Genomic DNA, 12,267 nt, shown 5'->3' on the forward strand with positions numbered 1-12,267 from the left:
AATACACATTTATACTTTTGTTTGGAGTGCCTGCTTGTATCTGCTGGTATGTAACGATAAACGAAGTGACCCTGTAGTGTAAACTGTTGTCATGAATGACCTATTGGATACTGTAACGTGAGCAGTGTTGTGCATGAACAAACGCAAAAGAACGCGTTCATTGAACACGTTCACTTTTATGAGAACGATGAACTGAACGCAACCTAATGACAAATAATGAATTTGAACGGTGAACACGTTCATATTGAAGCGTCCTCGCTTATAGACGACAGGAAACTTCTCTCTTAATGTGTAACTTTATTAAAGTCCAAAAAACCCCACCGTATTCTTCATTTCCCTTCCTCATTCACCCTTGACTGGCCAAATCATCAGCCAATAAGAGCCTGCCATCCCACATACCCTCACAGCCATTGGTCTAGAACTGTCACGTGCCCCACCCCTACCTGTTCACTGACCCTCAGGAAATCTCAATACTTATTGACATGGTGTAGTTAGCTGAACATAAGTCATAGCAAACACAGAGCAGTCAAACAGAACATTGACCTAACTACCAGTCCGTTACAATATTATCTGAGGTCTAGCTAAAACGTTACAGAATGTTTCCGATCTCCTGAGGAGAGACGCTGTCTAAATCGAATGCTTGCACCATGTCGTTGCTCAGTGCCCGTAAAATGTCCGCGATGTAGCCTAACCTAAACCAACTAACTCTACTTCACACTACGTTACCCATGATTCATCGCACACATATGTAGACCAAACAAGCAACGTATTCCAAGTGTTTTCTTTTCTTGCCAGTGTCTCGGCGCCGAGCCGGAGTTGGGAGCTCAGCTCACGGGTTATCTTGGCTCGCTGTCTGGCCGGTTACCGTCCGGACCGCTCCGTGAATCAGGAGGAGGAGACGTTTCTTTACTTGGAATGCGGCCACTTTATTTCTCGGATTTACAGCAGCAACAACACTCACATCACTTCAAGGTGGTCCGTCACTTCTCTTTATACACACACTTTGAGCGTCTTTTCCCACAATACCCAGGTGCACTATGTCACACACTACAAAATTTTCCTTAAAGGGGCAGGCCATACCTGCAAACCAACAGCTCTCAGCCTCTTAAAAATGGCAAGTGAAAGGAGAGACGCAGACTCAGCAACTACATCCTCCGATGCACCTTAATATTATCTGCGGGATTTTTACACTCTATCTGATAAAGATTCAGACAGTAATAATCTCACCTTTTTGTGCAAATTGTGTCCTCCAGCACTGAAAAAGCGAGTCCGGACATCAGCCTCATCCACATCTATTTTAAAATGGCATGTGGAGCTGAAGCATCCAGCTAGCCTAAAAGGGTATCTCCAAGAAATTGAAAGTCAAAAAAAGACCAAGACCCCCTGCCAACAGCCCCAAAGGATCCAAACCACATTGTCTGCAGCCTTCAAGGGTATGATTTCCCAGCAACAGGTAGACAAACTCATAATTGACTACATCGCTGGAGATGTACAGGCTCTGAGTAAAGTGGAAAAGCCCTCCTTCATCAGACTAGTGAATGGTTTGCAACCAGGCAGACGTGTGCCTTCAAGAAGGCAGGTTCAGGGACTGTTTATAAAGAATTCAGTGAGGTCATCAGTAACCTTAAAGCTGAACTTGCTGATATTGACCATGTGTTTGCACAACAGCAGATTGTTGGTCAGCTGTCAACAAAGGATTTATGGGAATTACCATTCATTGGCTGGACAAAAATGATATATCACAGAGAAGGTCAGCAGTCCTTGCATGCCGCCATGTCAGAGGAGCACACACATATGATGTGCTGGCAAAAGTGTTGGCAGATGTGTTTAAGGAGTTTAAAATTCAAAACAAAATTGTGTGCACTGTGACGGACAACCTTCAAATTTTGTTAAAGCATTCAACTGTTTTGGAGCGAGTGTTGCCATTAATGATGCAGTTGATGAAGCAACTGAAGATGATGCATCAGAAGAATCTGGCCCTGCTAGTGAGAGCTCAGATGAGGATGATGGGATGGAGCCTGCACCTCTCTCAGATTTAGAGGATCCTTGCCTTCCACCTCACAGAAGGTGTATGGCTCACACCTTAAATCTGGTTACAAAGACAAAAAGACAAAAAGTATCTGATGGACAGTACAAAAGGCGAGCGAGGCCCGTCTTTTTAAAGGCATCTGTTCTATGGAACAGAGTGAAAAGAAGTCCAAAAGCCTCCGATTTTGTTGAGGAAAAGCTTGGGATTGGCTTTGTAACACCAAATGATACACATTGGAACTCTATGTGTCTCTCCATGCAGCGACTGTCTTAAATAGCAACTATGATTCCCCAGGCCAGTCTGTCTACGGATCCTGAATATGACAGACTCCTCCTGCACACTGTCCGCAATGAGTTTGGCCTACGTCGATTTAAGGCTCTTATATACTTCTACGTATCCGTTTCTCGGAGAGGGCTCAGCGGGAGACGAAGAGTCTTTTTGATTTTTACTTCTCCGACCACTGTACGTCGAATAAAATTCACGCCAAACCCATAGGTGGCGCAACGGAAGACGAGCTCAGAGAAGCCTACCCCAATTATCAGAAGAAGAAGTCCACTTGTGTTTATATTTCTCTGTCAGCCTGCCTCCCACACACTGAACCATGGCAACTAACAGAACTAAATAAAGTGACACCCAGCGGGTCAAGATGCTGATGTTATCGTTTCTTAGCGCAGCGGTTCCCCGGTCTCGTTTCCGAACTGTGTTGCTGATTCCACAGCTTGAATCTGCTTGAGGCTACACAGAGCTTGCTAGCTCCCCTCCCAGCTAGCTTCAACCTCAGCTTCCACACACAGTCAGCAGGGACTCCCGACACTAACTACTACCCAGTGTTTGCTGGTATTATAGAAACAGTGTCATGATAGAAGTGGAATTAAAGTCGTGACGGCGGGGTTATGCACTGTTACCACCGCAGTTAGCATGGTTGCTAGCCCGCTAGCCTAGCCTGCTAGCCTTTCCTGCTAGCGCCGTTTTGAAAGCTCGTTCTAACCGTCTGTGACCGTGCACACATGTCGTCAGTGCTCGAACGAGCCACCGTCAGCCGGACAACTCCGCTGGCTTAACACACACGTCACATTAATCGTAGAATCGTAGTTGTGTATGTGTTTATTGTGAATCAGGAAGTTACAGGTCCGGAAATGACGTCGAACAGAAATGACGTCGTACGGAAATGACGACATACGGAAATGATGTCGTTCGCGGACCAATCACAGCCAAGACCTGTCCGCGGGCTCTCCGACACAACACGGAGAAGTTAGAAAAATCAGACGTGTACGAAAAGCTGTCCGAAGCACTCGGAGAGGGCGTTTCACAACGGATAGGGCGGTCTTATCTATCCGTTTTACAAAATACGCTCAAGCATAAATTGGCCTTTACTCCAGAAGAAATCGACTTCATTCACAAGTTTGTGAATGAAGTCGATTCTGGCTCCCACTATTGTCCAGCTGAAGAACGATTTGAATGGCCTATTGGATAAGAGTTTCGAGCCTACGGCTACGCAAGGTTTAATTGCATGTCGTCCCCTGATCCAGAACATGATACAGTCACTCTCTACAAGAGTGGAAGGAATGCTCGAAAAAAGAGAGAAAACACACTGGCAGCTATACTACTGCCAGCATTCAACTTGGACTGGGTGGAGGATGAGAATAAGTCCTTGCAATATCGCATGATGTTGAAGCAAGAATTTCATTCTGTTGACATAGCTAAGGACTCTAATCAAGCCAAGTCATCTGGTGGCTCTGAGAGCAAAAGGTCATCCTTTTTCAAATTTAACCGCCCATCAAATGTCAAAAAGTCTGAGGTGGACATCTACCTGGATGCACAGACCAATGATGACTTCACGGAGTACATAGTCTTACCAAAACTGACAAAGCTGTTTGTCAAATGCAACACAGCACTCCCTTTGAGCGCTCCAGTAGAGAGGCTCTTCAGCATTGGTGGCCAGATCTTTAGGCCGCAGGAGAAACAGGTTGGGAGATGCCAACTTTGAAAAGCAATTGCTTTTAAATGCTAACAAAAAGCAGTAGTCTAGTCTGTGGACTAAGCAAGCTTGTGTGATTCTTTGATAAGAACATTGTTTACATGTTTGTTTTCTCAGAGTTTTGTCTGTAAGTCCAATAACAGAGGGGCACCTGAGTTCTACAGGGGTGCAGTTTACATTATAAAGAGTTAAAAAGGGGTTTTTGATGTTCAAATGCGTGTCATCAGTACTTGTTAAAGCTGTCCAAGTAATATTTCAGGACTTTGTCTGAAAAGTTAACAACCTACCTCTCTTAAGCTGTTTGATAAAAACAGCCATCTTGATTTCTATGTTTCATTTCATTTTCATTTCATGTTTTTTTACAATTTTACATAGCCTACATAATTTAACTGAAGCCATTTTGTAAAGATGCAGCAGACAAATAAAACAAACCCCCCAAAAAACTTTTTGTCCTCTGTCCACACATTTATTTTATAAATTTAAATGATAGAATTTAAGGTATAGCCTATTAATTGGTTTCATAGCAATGCATAGCACTATGATTTGTTGTCCTATAAAAAACAAGTTAAGTCTTTCATTCTCACTTTCCACCTAAAAACTATGAAATGAGCTGAACTATGAACTAGTTCAGAATTTAAATGGTGAACTATGAACGTGAACTACTCATGTTTACTTGTAAGAACTGAACTTTGAACTAGTTCATGAGAGGTGTGAACTTGCACAACACTGAACGTGAGTATCCTAATCAAGCTATATCAGCTAATGTATATCCTCTTCACAGCCATGCCAAGATGGTGTGGTGAGGAGGGTGAGGCCTTTGCCTGGCTGGCACACCGGAGGAAGATGGTGGTTAGCAGGACAATGCAAAATCATGATTGGACAGATGTGTCATCATGGTAGAACATATCAACAATATTTATATTAATAAGAATAATAAAAAACGTTAAAATCCTGCGTCTAAGGCCGAAGGAATAAATTAACTTAAATCCACATGCACCAGGTGTGTTCACGGTTAAGTGAGGGATAAAGTGGAAGTGATGTTTGTTTCCGTGAACACGGTGGGTATCTATTAGCTAATCTGTTAAATGTGTCTGAAGAATGTATCGATACACAATGTGTTTTTATCATGATGTCACATGTCAGAGTGATCAAAGACCGTCTTCCTGCAGGTTTCACATGTAGGCTACAGACAGACGTCAGTTTGGCGATGACTCCTCAATGACACTGATTAATAGCGGAGGTATATAACTGACGCAGATGGAGGAGAAGCCCAGCAGCAGTAGCGAAGATAATAGACACGCGATAGAAAGCCATTGCTGCTGAAATAAGTGTTGGTACCTTGGGCGTCCGGATGTGCTCCATCACTGACAACCAAAATGGTGGAGATGGAAAAGGAGGAGTGCGATTGGAGTCAGTCGCGTCTTGCAGTTTTAATTGTCAGCGCTTACATTCCTCGTTTCACGTCACCAGACGAGCTGTGTTCTCCGTCGCTAAGACATGAAATAATGTCCATGATGTTCTTATTGGTTTGTTCGGTTAGTAGACTGGAATACATCGCCTCTTCGCACATCTGATGGTGACCGGATCCCGCTGCCTCTGCCTCGGTACAGCTGTGTGGTGCACTCATGGTGCACTACTGTCACTTCAACCATAATAATACACTCAACCTCCGGTTTTACCTTTCAAAATAAAATTCAAGTTTTATTAGCAGAAGCGTATTCATAATTTGCTGGTAACCATATCAGTATCAGGCGTGCTATTCCTATCATTACATACTGCATGTTGTTTCAGTGTCAAATGTAATTACACCAACCAGGACAGTGCTCAGGAGTTCATCACTGCTGAGACATTTCTAGCTTTTTTGGGGGGCCCTATGCAAAATCTGGTGTGTGAGTCCACCTCCCTAATTTCAAGCACTCAAAAATATACAATAAACCAGCAACATGCTACGTAATCAAATGAGACTTTAAATAACACAACAATCATCAGATTGCAAAGCCTTCTATCAATAAAGTTTTGATGTACAGTATGTTTAAACATGAGTTATGTTAGCATCTTCCCATACCCAGCAGGTGTTAAAACATTAAGTATTTTTGAATCGTACAGTACTAATTAGCTCTCTTAAGATTGGGTAGTTAATGTCAGTCATCTCAGGCCACCATCTTCTTGTTCATATCAGATATCTATCTTCTCATAGATAGTCTAGCTGCAAGTTGTTATTATTAACCAAAATTATATAGAAACAACATTTTACCACTGTCCCTTCACTTCCTTTTTGTTTTTCTTTTGGCCTGTTGATAATTACAATGGGTATAAAAAAGGTGGCATAATGGCCGAATGTTATAACCTGTTATGCCCACAAATTTAAGCTTTTTCAAACAAATTACATCTTATCATTTATGGTTCTGTTCTCATGTATTAATTGCTATCTTCATCTTTATTTAAAATCAAGGAATGTCAAAAAGATACAGTCGGAGAAAATCAAGACACCTGCAGTGTTTTTGAGACAGCGATCGAAGAGAAGATGCAGAGAGGCAAAATTAACCAGCTAGACCAATGCATCTGAACCTCTGCAGGAACCTTTAAGAAGTCTTTGACATTCCTTCAGTTTTATGCTGCAAGCATGTCAGTAGCTCACTTGCTTAACACTAAATAGAAAAAGTACTTGGATTTAGAAACATCTGATGAACCCTTATCCAGCCCTTTGATATTATATATATTTTTTAAATTTGACCAAATGTCCCATGAATAAGCTTGCTTCAAGTTAGTGATTGGACTGAATAACAACAAATCACTGTGTTAGAAGTAGTAGAAGAAACACCAACTACAGGAGACTGTGAAAATAAGTTGCACTGATAACTTGCATACAGCAGAGTGTAAAAAATACACTTTTCTTAAAATAAAGGCTAGGCTGAAGGAGTGCCATAATAGCTATTATGGCTCATCCTATGACAAAAAGAGCCATTTTTTCACAATTCACACTTCAAATTCATAGGCCCCATAAGTTTTACAGTGTATGTGTATAATTTGAATACATACAAACTTGTGTCTCCAAACCAGAGCATAAAATATTGTTGTCGGGATGCCGCACAAGGGCAGTTCTCTTCCAGATCACACTGTTCGCCTATCTGTTAACGTCACACAAATATAGGCACACACAACAACTCCGTTTGATATTTAATCCAACAGTCACGCTTTACCAGATATTTACAATCAGAAGCAGTTTAAAATTCACAGGAAAACCTAGCATGTCCACATTGCTATGAGCAAGATGGCTTCTTTTCTCCTTATTTCCTCAGCATAAACATTCCCGTTCCCTGTCAACTACAGGGCTGACTCAAATGCAGACAGTGCCCTCTAATGGTGTAGAATACCCAGCTACAGATTGTTTATTAGGTATATATGTACTTGTCGTAGAGCTTACATCGGATCAACTTAAAGACGTTTAGACGAGTGTGATCATAACAAGATGGAGATCTAAAGTTATCAAAAGATCAACTTTTCGTCAGAGCGTGTGACCGCGGCGTGGCATCAAAGTTTGATTAAACGCCATCAAAACACGAGCATCTGTATCTCGTACATATTTGGTCCAATCGAGTCCAAACTAGACACATAAGACAAGAGACACGACTTGATGACATCTATACAGAAATCGTGACTTAAAATCACAGTGCCCCCTGGTGGCAGCAGGAAATGTCTTATTTTTGGTACGTCTTACACTTGGAAGTATTCCTCCACATCCACTTCGCGAAACTATGTCAAACTATGTCAAATGGGTCTCAAGACATTGATAATGAAGATATAAGAATACTGTGACTTTTCGTCAAACGCCATATTAATGGCGTGGCATCAAATTTCATCAACTTGCCATGACACACAAAAACGCTGTAACTTCCATGTTCATGGGTCCATCTCCCTCAAACTACATGTATGTGTCAACAGCCCCCCCTTGAAGACTGTCAGATGTTTTTTAGGAATGGGTGTGGCAAAATAACCGACTAGCGCCCCCTAAAGGGTAGCCCCGGCACTACGATTGGCCTACATCTACAAAAATCTATAGGGACGTGCGTCTTTTCATGACAAAGAAATAAGTCTCTTGAGTAGATATGCTAGAGTAAACAGGAAGCCCGCCATTTTGGATTTAGTGGCCATTTTGGCCATATTCTGCATATTTACTTTGATGTACTTGTCGTAGGGCTTTCATCAGATCAACTTAAAAGTTAGATGAGTGTCTTCACAACAAGATGGAGATCTAAAGTTATTGGAATTTTTACTTTTCGTCATACCATGTGACCTTGGCCCGGCGTCAAAGTTTGCTTACACACCATCAAAACACGAGCTTCTGTATCTCAGGCATATTTGGTTCAATCTAGTCCAAACTAGACATGTAAGACAAGAGTCGTGACCTGATGACATCTACAAAGACACCATGACTTAAAATCACAGCGTCACCTACTGGCTACAGGAAGTGAAGCGTTTATCCTTGCCCCAGTGCGCAAACGCATGCAACGCGGAGACAAGCGCTTGGTCATCGAACGCTCTCTCTTCCCCGACCGCAACAGACTTGGAACCGCCGGTGTGCTCGGGCCCGTTAGTGCTACAACGTAGCCCTAGTTTCATTTGTTCACCGTTGCCTTTCTCGGCTTATCAGATTACACTGGTATCTTAAGCTCTTTCTTTTTTTACTACAAATGCCTCCTTTTCTGGTTCCCCCTAGACTCTTGCAGCCAATAATAGCAAGGGACACACACGCTGCCTAGCAATAGCCAATCCAGTTAGTTGGGACGGTCAGTTCAGACTACTCCTACTTTTTTGGAGGTGGAGGACGACCCTGAGGGTAAGATTACCTGGCAGCCTCAACTTGCAACACCCCCCCCCCCACACACACACACACACACACACACCACACACACGCACACACACACACCTTCCTCAATGACAAGTGCGGGAGGGGATTGTTCACACACTCAAAGAGGAGGAAAATGTATGTGTGTGTGTCCATTGAGGAATGTCTTTTCCCTTTTCTCAAAGTCAGAAACAGCAGTGTATAATGCCTGTTACACACACAGACACATACAGACATACACACACATAATCAAACACACACAATTTTTTCTTACTTGGGAACTGAGCAGCATGTTCATGTTTCAGAACCAAAAAGGGAGGTGTTTCCCTCTTTTTTCTCTCCCTCCCTCTCCTGTCTCCTCCCTACTTTCAGCCACCGTCACTGCATGCACAGTCTTTCCTTGCCTGTGTGCTCTGCTAACACACACTTGGACACAGTCGTGTTGGAATAAAATAAGAGGCAAGGAGTGTAATGCAGTGCAGCTAGGGATGTTTGTTTGTCCGTGAATGTGTGTGTGTGTGTGTGTGTGTGTGTGTGTGTGTGTGTGTGTGTGTGTGTGGAGGAGAAGGATTGTGTGTAGGACTGACAGCTGAGTGTATGTCTGTTTGAAGTGAGGAGTCCATTCGAGCTGAACAGGCTTCCAGGATTTTTTGCTGGACGTGTTTTGCAGCAGTGCATTCCAGAAAGAAGGAAACAGACAAGTAAGTTTTATCTATGGCACCAGATTTATACCAGATCAGCACATTCATGAGTGAGCATTCTGGAACAGACATTATTTCGTCTGTAAAGTAAATGGTCTCTGCTCTTTGAGATGTTTACTTCTTTGCCAAACAAGTCAGTCATTACAAACAAAGTTGTAATTGTAATTTTTTGCTGGTAGCATGGACCATGTTTCATGATTCTGTACATGTTACTGTACAGTCCAAGACAAATTCCCATACATTGGTGTTGAGAAAAGGTTTTAAGTTGGGGATTCTGAACTGGGAGGAGCATTTTTGAGTGTGTCAGCGCTTTTTTCAAGGAAAAAAATCATAATGGGTGTCTCTCCATTCAAATACGACATAGGGCCACAGCAATGCCAACAACACAACAAATACCAAAAGGCAGTAGCAATGTCCATACAAAACAAATGCTATTGAACAATAATAGCTATTTTTTGCACCTGTATAAAGATTTATCAATATATATCTTTACACAGGTACACTGTCTCCAATGAGAAAGAAGCCTCTTACAATTGCATTCTACCTGAGTATGATGAAAATGTATAAACCTTGAATGTGGAATCTTAACTGTCAGGTTTTTTTCTTGACAGTTGATCATTAAACTGTTGTGTGGTAGCCTACAACAAACCAAATATGTTTACCATGAGTTGCAAGGCAGGTGCTCCAGTAGTTATAACAGTTAAAATGTGGCCTTACGCTCAGGGGTTGTGGAAATTAGGAGTCTTTTCTCTCTTCGCCAAATCACTATTGCTGCATCGTGCACCACTGACTCCATGGTTCCATGGTTTGGCAAAAGCAAGCTGGGTTTTGCTCACATTTGGAGCGTTGCTGGGCATTTTCAAACCTGTTTGCAAGGCAAAGGTTTCAACCTGGAAGATCATCTCATCCACAGCTCGCATCACCCCGGAGTTTGGCTATGCATTCTGTGAGCACACTTACGCATTCAGGCGAGCGAACCAAGGGTACTTGATTTGGATCTCTGCAGCCTCTTGGCAACTGATTCGCAGGGCTAAAAAATTGCTAGTGTCACAATTCAGCTCCATTCAGCTCCATTCATCATTCATTTCACCTGTCACTCACCCCGCCTGCCCGTCACTCAGCCTGTCAGTCACGCTCATAAGTCCAACTAAATTCACCTGCGCACAAACCTGCTCCTCATCATTAATTAAGCTACTATTTAAGCCCCAGTCATACACACACACACACACACACACACATACACAAAGTCCTTGCCAGATTGTTCTTTGCCATGCAGGACTCTCCAGCGTTTCTGCTCGGAGTGATGACCCATTGGCGACCCTGCCTATACCTGCCTCACCTGAATCCTGAAAAACAACTCAGCCTTTGTACCTGACAACGAGATCTGCTTCCGCAATTCTTGTTTCTGCCTGTTTGTTTTATCTTGGCAATGCCCCACTATGAGTGTTTCTACTCCTCAACCTGCACTCGCCTGTGGCAAAGATCACAGACACATATGTGTGACTTTCTCAGATCATCTGCCTGCTTTCTGCAACGGTGTGAGTTCCCGCATCGAGCTGTGCTCCTGCTCCGCACACTCCTCACCTGATCCCTGTGTCAACCCGTTCAGCTTGAGTCCACTGTTTGAGCCCAAACCCCCAGTGATTCCTTTTACTTAACTTTCTGATCACCTGTCTGCCTTTCCCAGAGTCTCCTGAGTTCCACAGTAACATGCTGATTCTCTAATTATAAAGGAAACACTCAACAAAGTTCAAAGTCCGAAAATATACAATGAGGCATATGGCTGCTGTCAACAAATTGTAAGTTGGATGAAAACTGCTCTGAAGTGTTTTAGTAGTAGTATTAGTTGTTACATCAGTAATTAATCCTTTTATTAGTTATGTCATCATCAGTTAATCCATTAAATCTTGATTCAGATGAATTGGCTACAATATCCTCCTTGGATAGCATGAGCAAACTGTTGGATGATTTAGTCTTGTACAGTATCAGACATCCAATTGTCTGTTCTACTCATCAACTCCTGATCTTTTGGAAGATCATAAGTGTAGTCCATCATAACTTCCTACAATATTCCATCACGTGTGACATCATCCCTTAAACCGGCAAAACTACATCCAAACGAAAGTAATAGGGAGCACATTGAGCTGCTCTTCTGGGCAGGCTTAACTTCATCTATCACTGCTACAGTAGTAAGATGCAAATTTACAAATCCTAACATGAAGTTGACATTACCCACCCTCTTCTGCCTGTGATTGACTAGTGATTGTTGACTTTGTTGATTGGATTGGTTAGGTTTTGGAAAGAGGAGTAGAATGATTCATTCCAAGGCAGCGTAGAGCTGGTCATGTCAATGTTATAGAAAAATAACATCTATGCACCACCAGGGGATGGTGCAGCGCATTCAGCACATTCAGCACCCCCATCCCCGCAGCCTTCCATGTAAAAGTAGTTTGGATGCTGGTTGAGGGAACAAGAGGTGAGGTCAGGTTGATGGCACTGTGGCAAAACTGAGCACATAAACCGGTGACATAGTTCTTCCCTTGTTATCTTTGAAGCAAGTGGGAATGATGGTTTCCAGATTCTTTGTTGAGATGATTGCACATGTAACTAAATCCTTTCATTATGTACTTATCGTCTGACCTGAATGTGGCAGAATTGTGGTCGTCTTTTGTGTGAATGATGTTTATTACTATACTTATTATACCTGATATTA

General features: G+C 42.5%; 1 pseudogene; it reads right to left on the minus strand.

The window, feature by feature from the left end:
* The window catches only part of LOC132997395 (myotubularin-related protein 7-like), a 33,971-nt pseudogene extending 28,587 nt beyond the window's left edge, over positions 1–5,384 (minus strand).
* Between the last annotated feature and the right edge of the window lie 6,883 nt (positions 5,385–12,267).

Source organism: Limanda limanda, chromosome 2 (genome assembly GCF_963576545.1).
Source record: "Limanda limanda chromosome 2, fLimLim1.1, whole genome shotgun sequence".
Lineage (NCBI taxonomy): Eukaryota > Metazoa > Chordata > Actinopteri > Pleuronectiformes > Pleuronectidae > Limanda > Limanda limanda.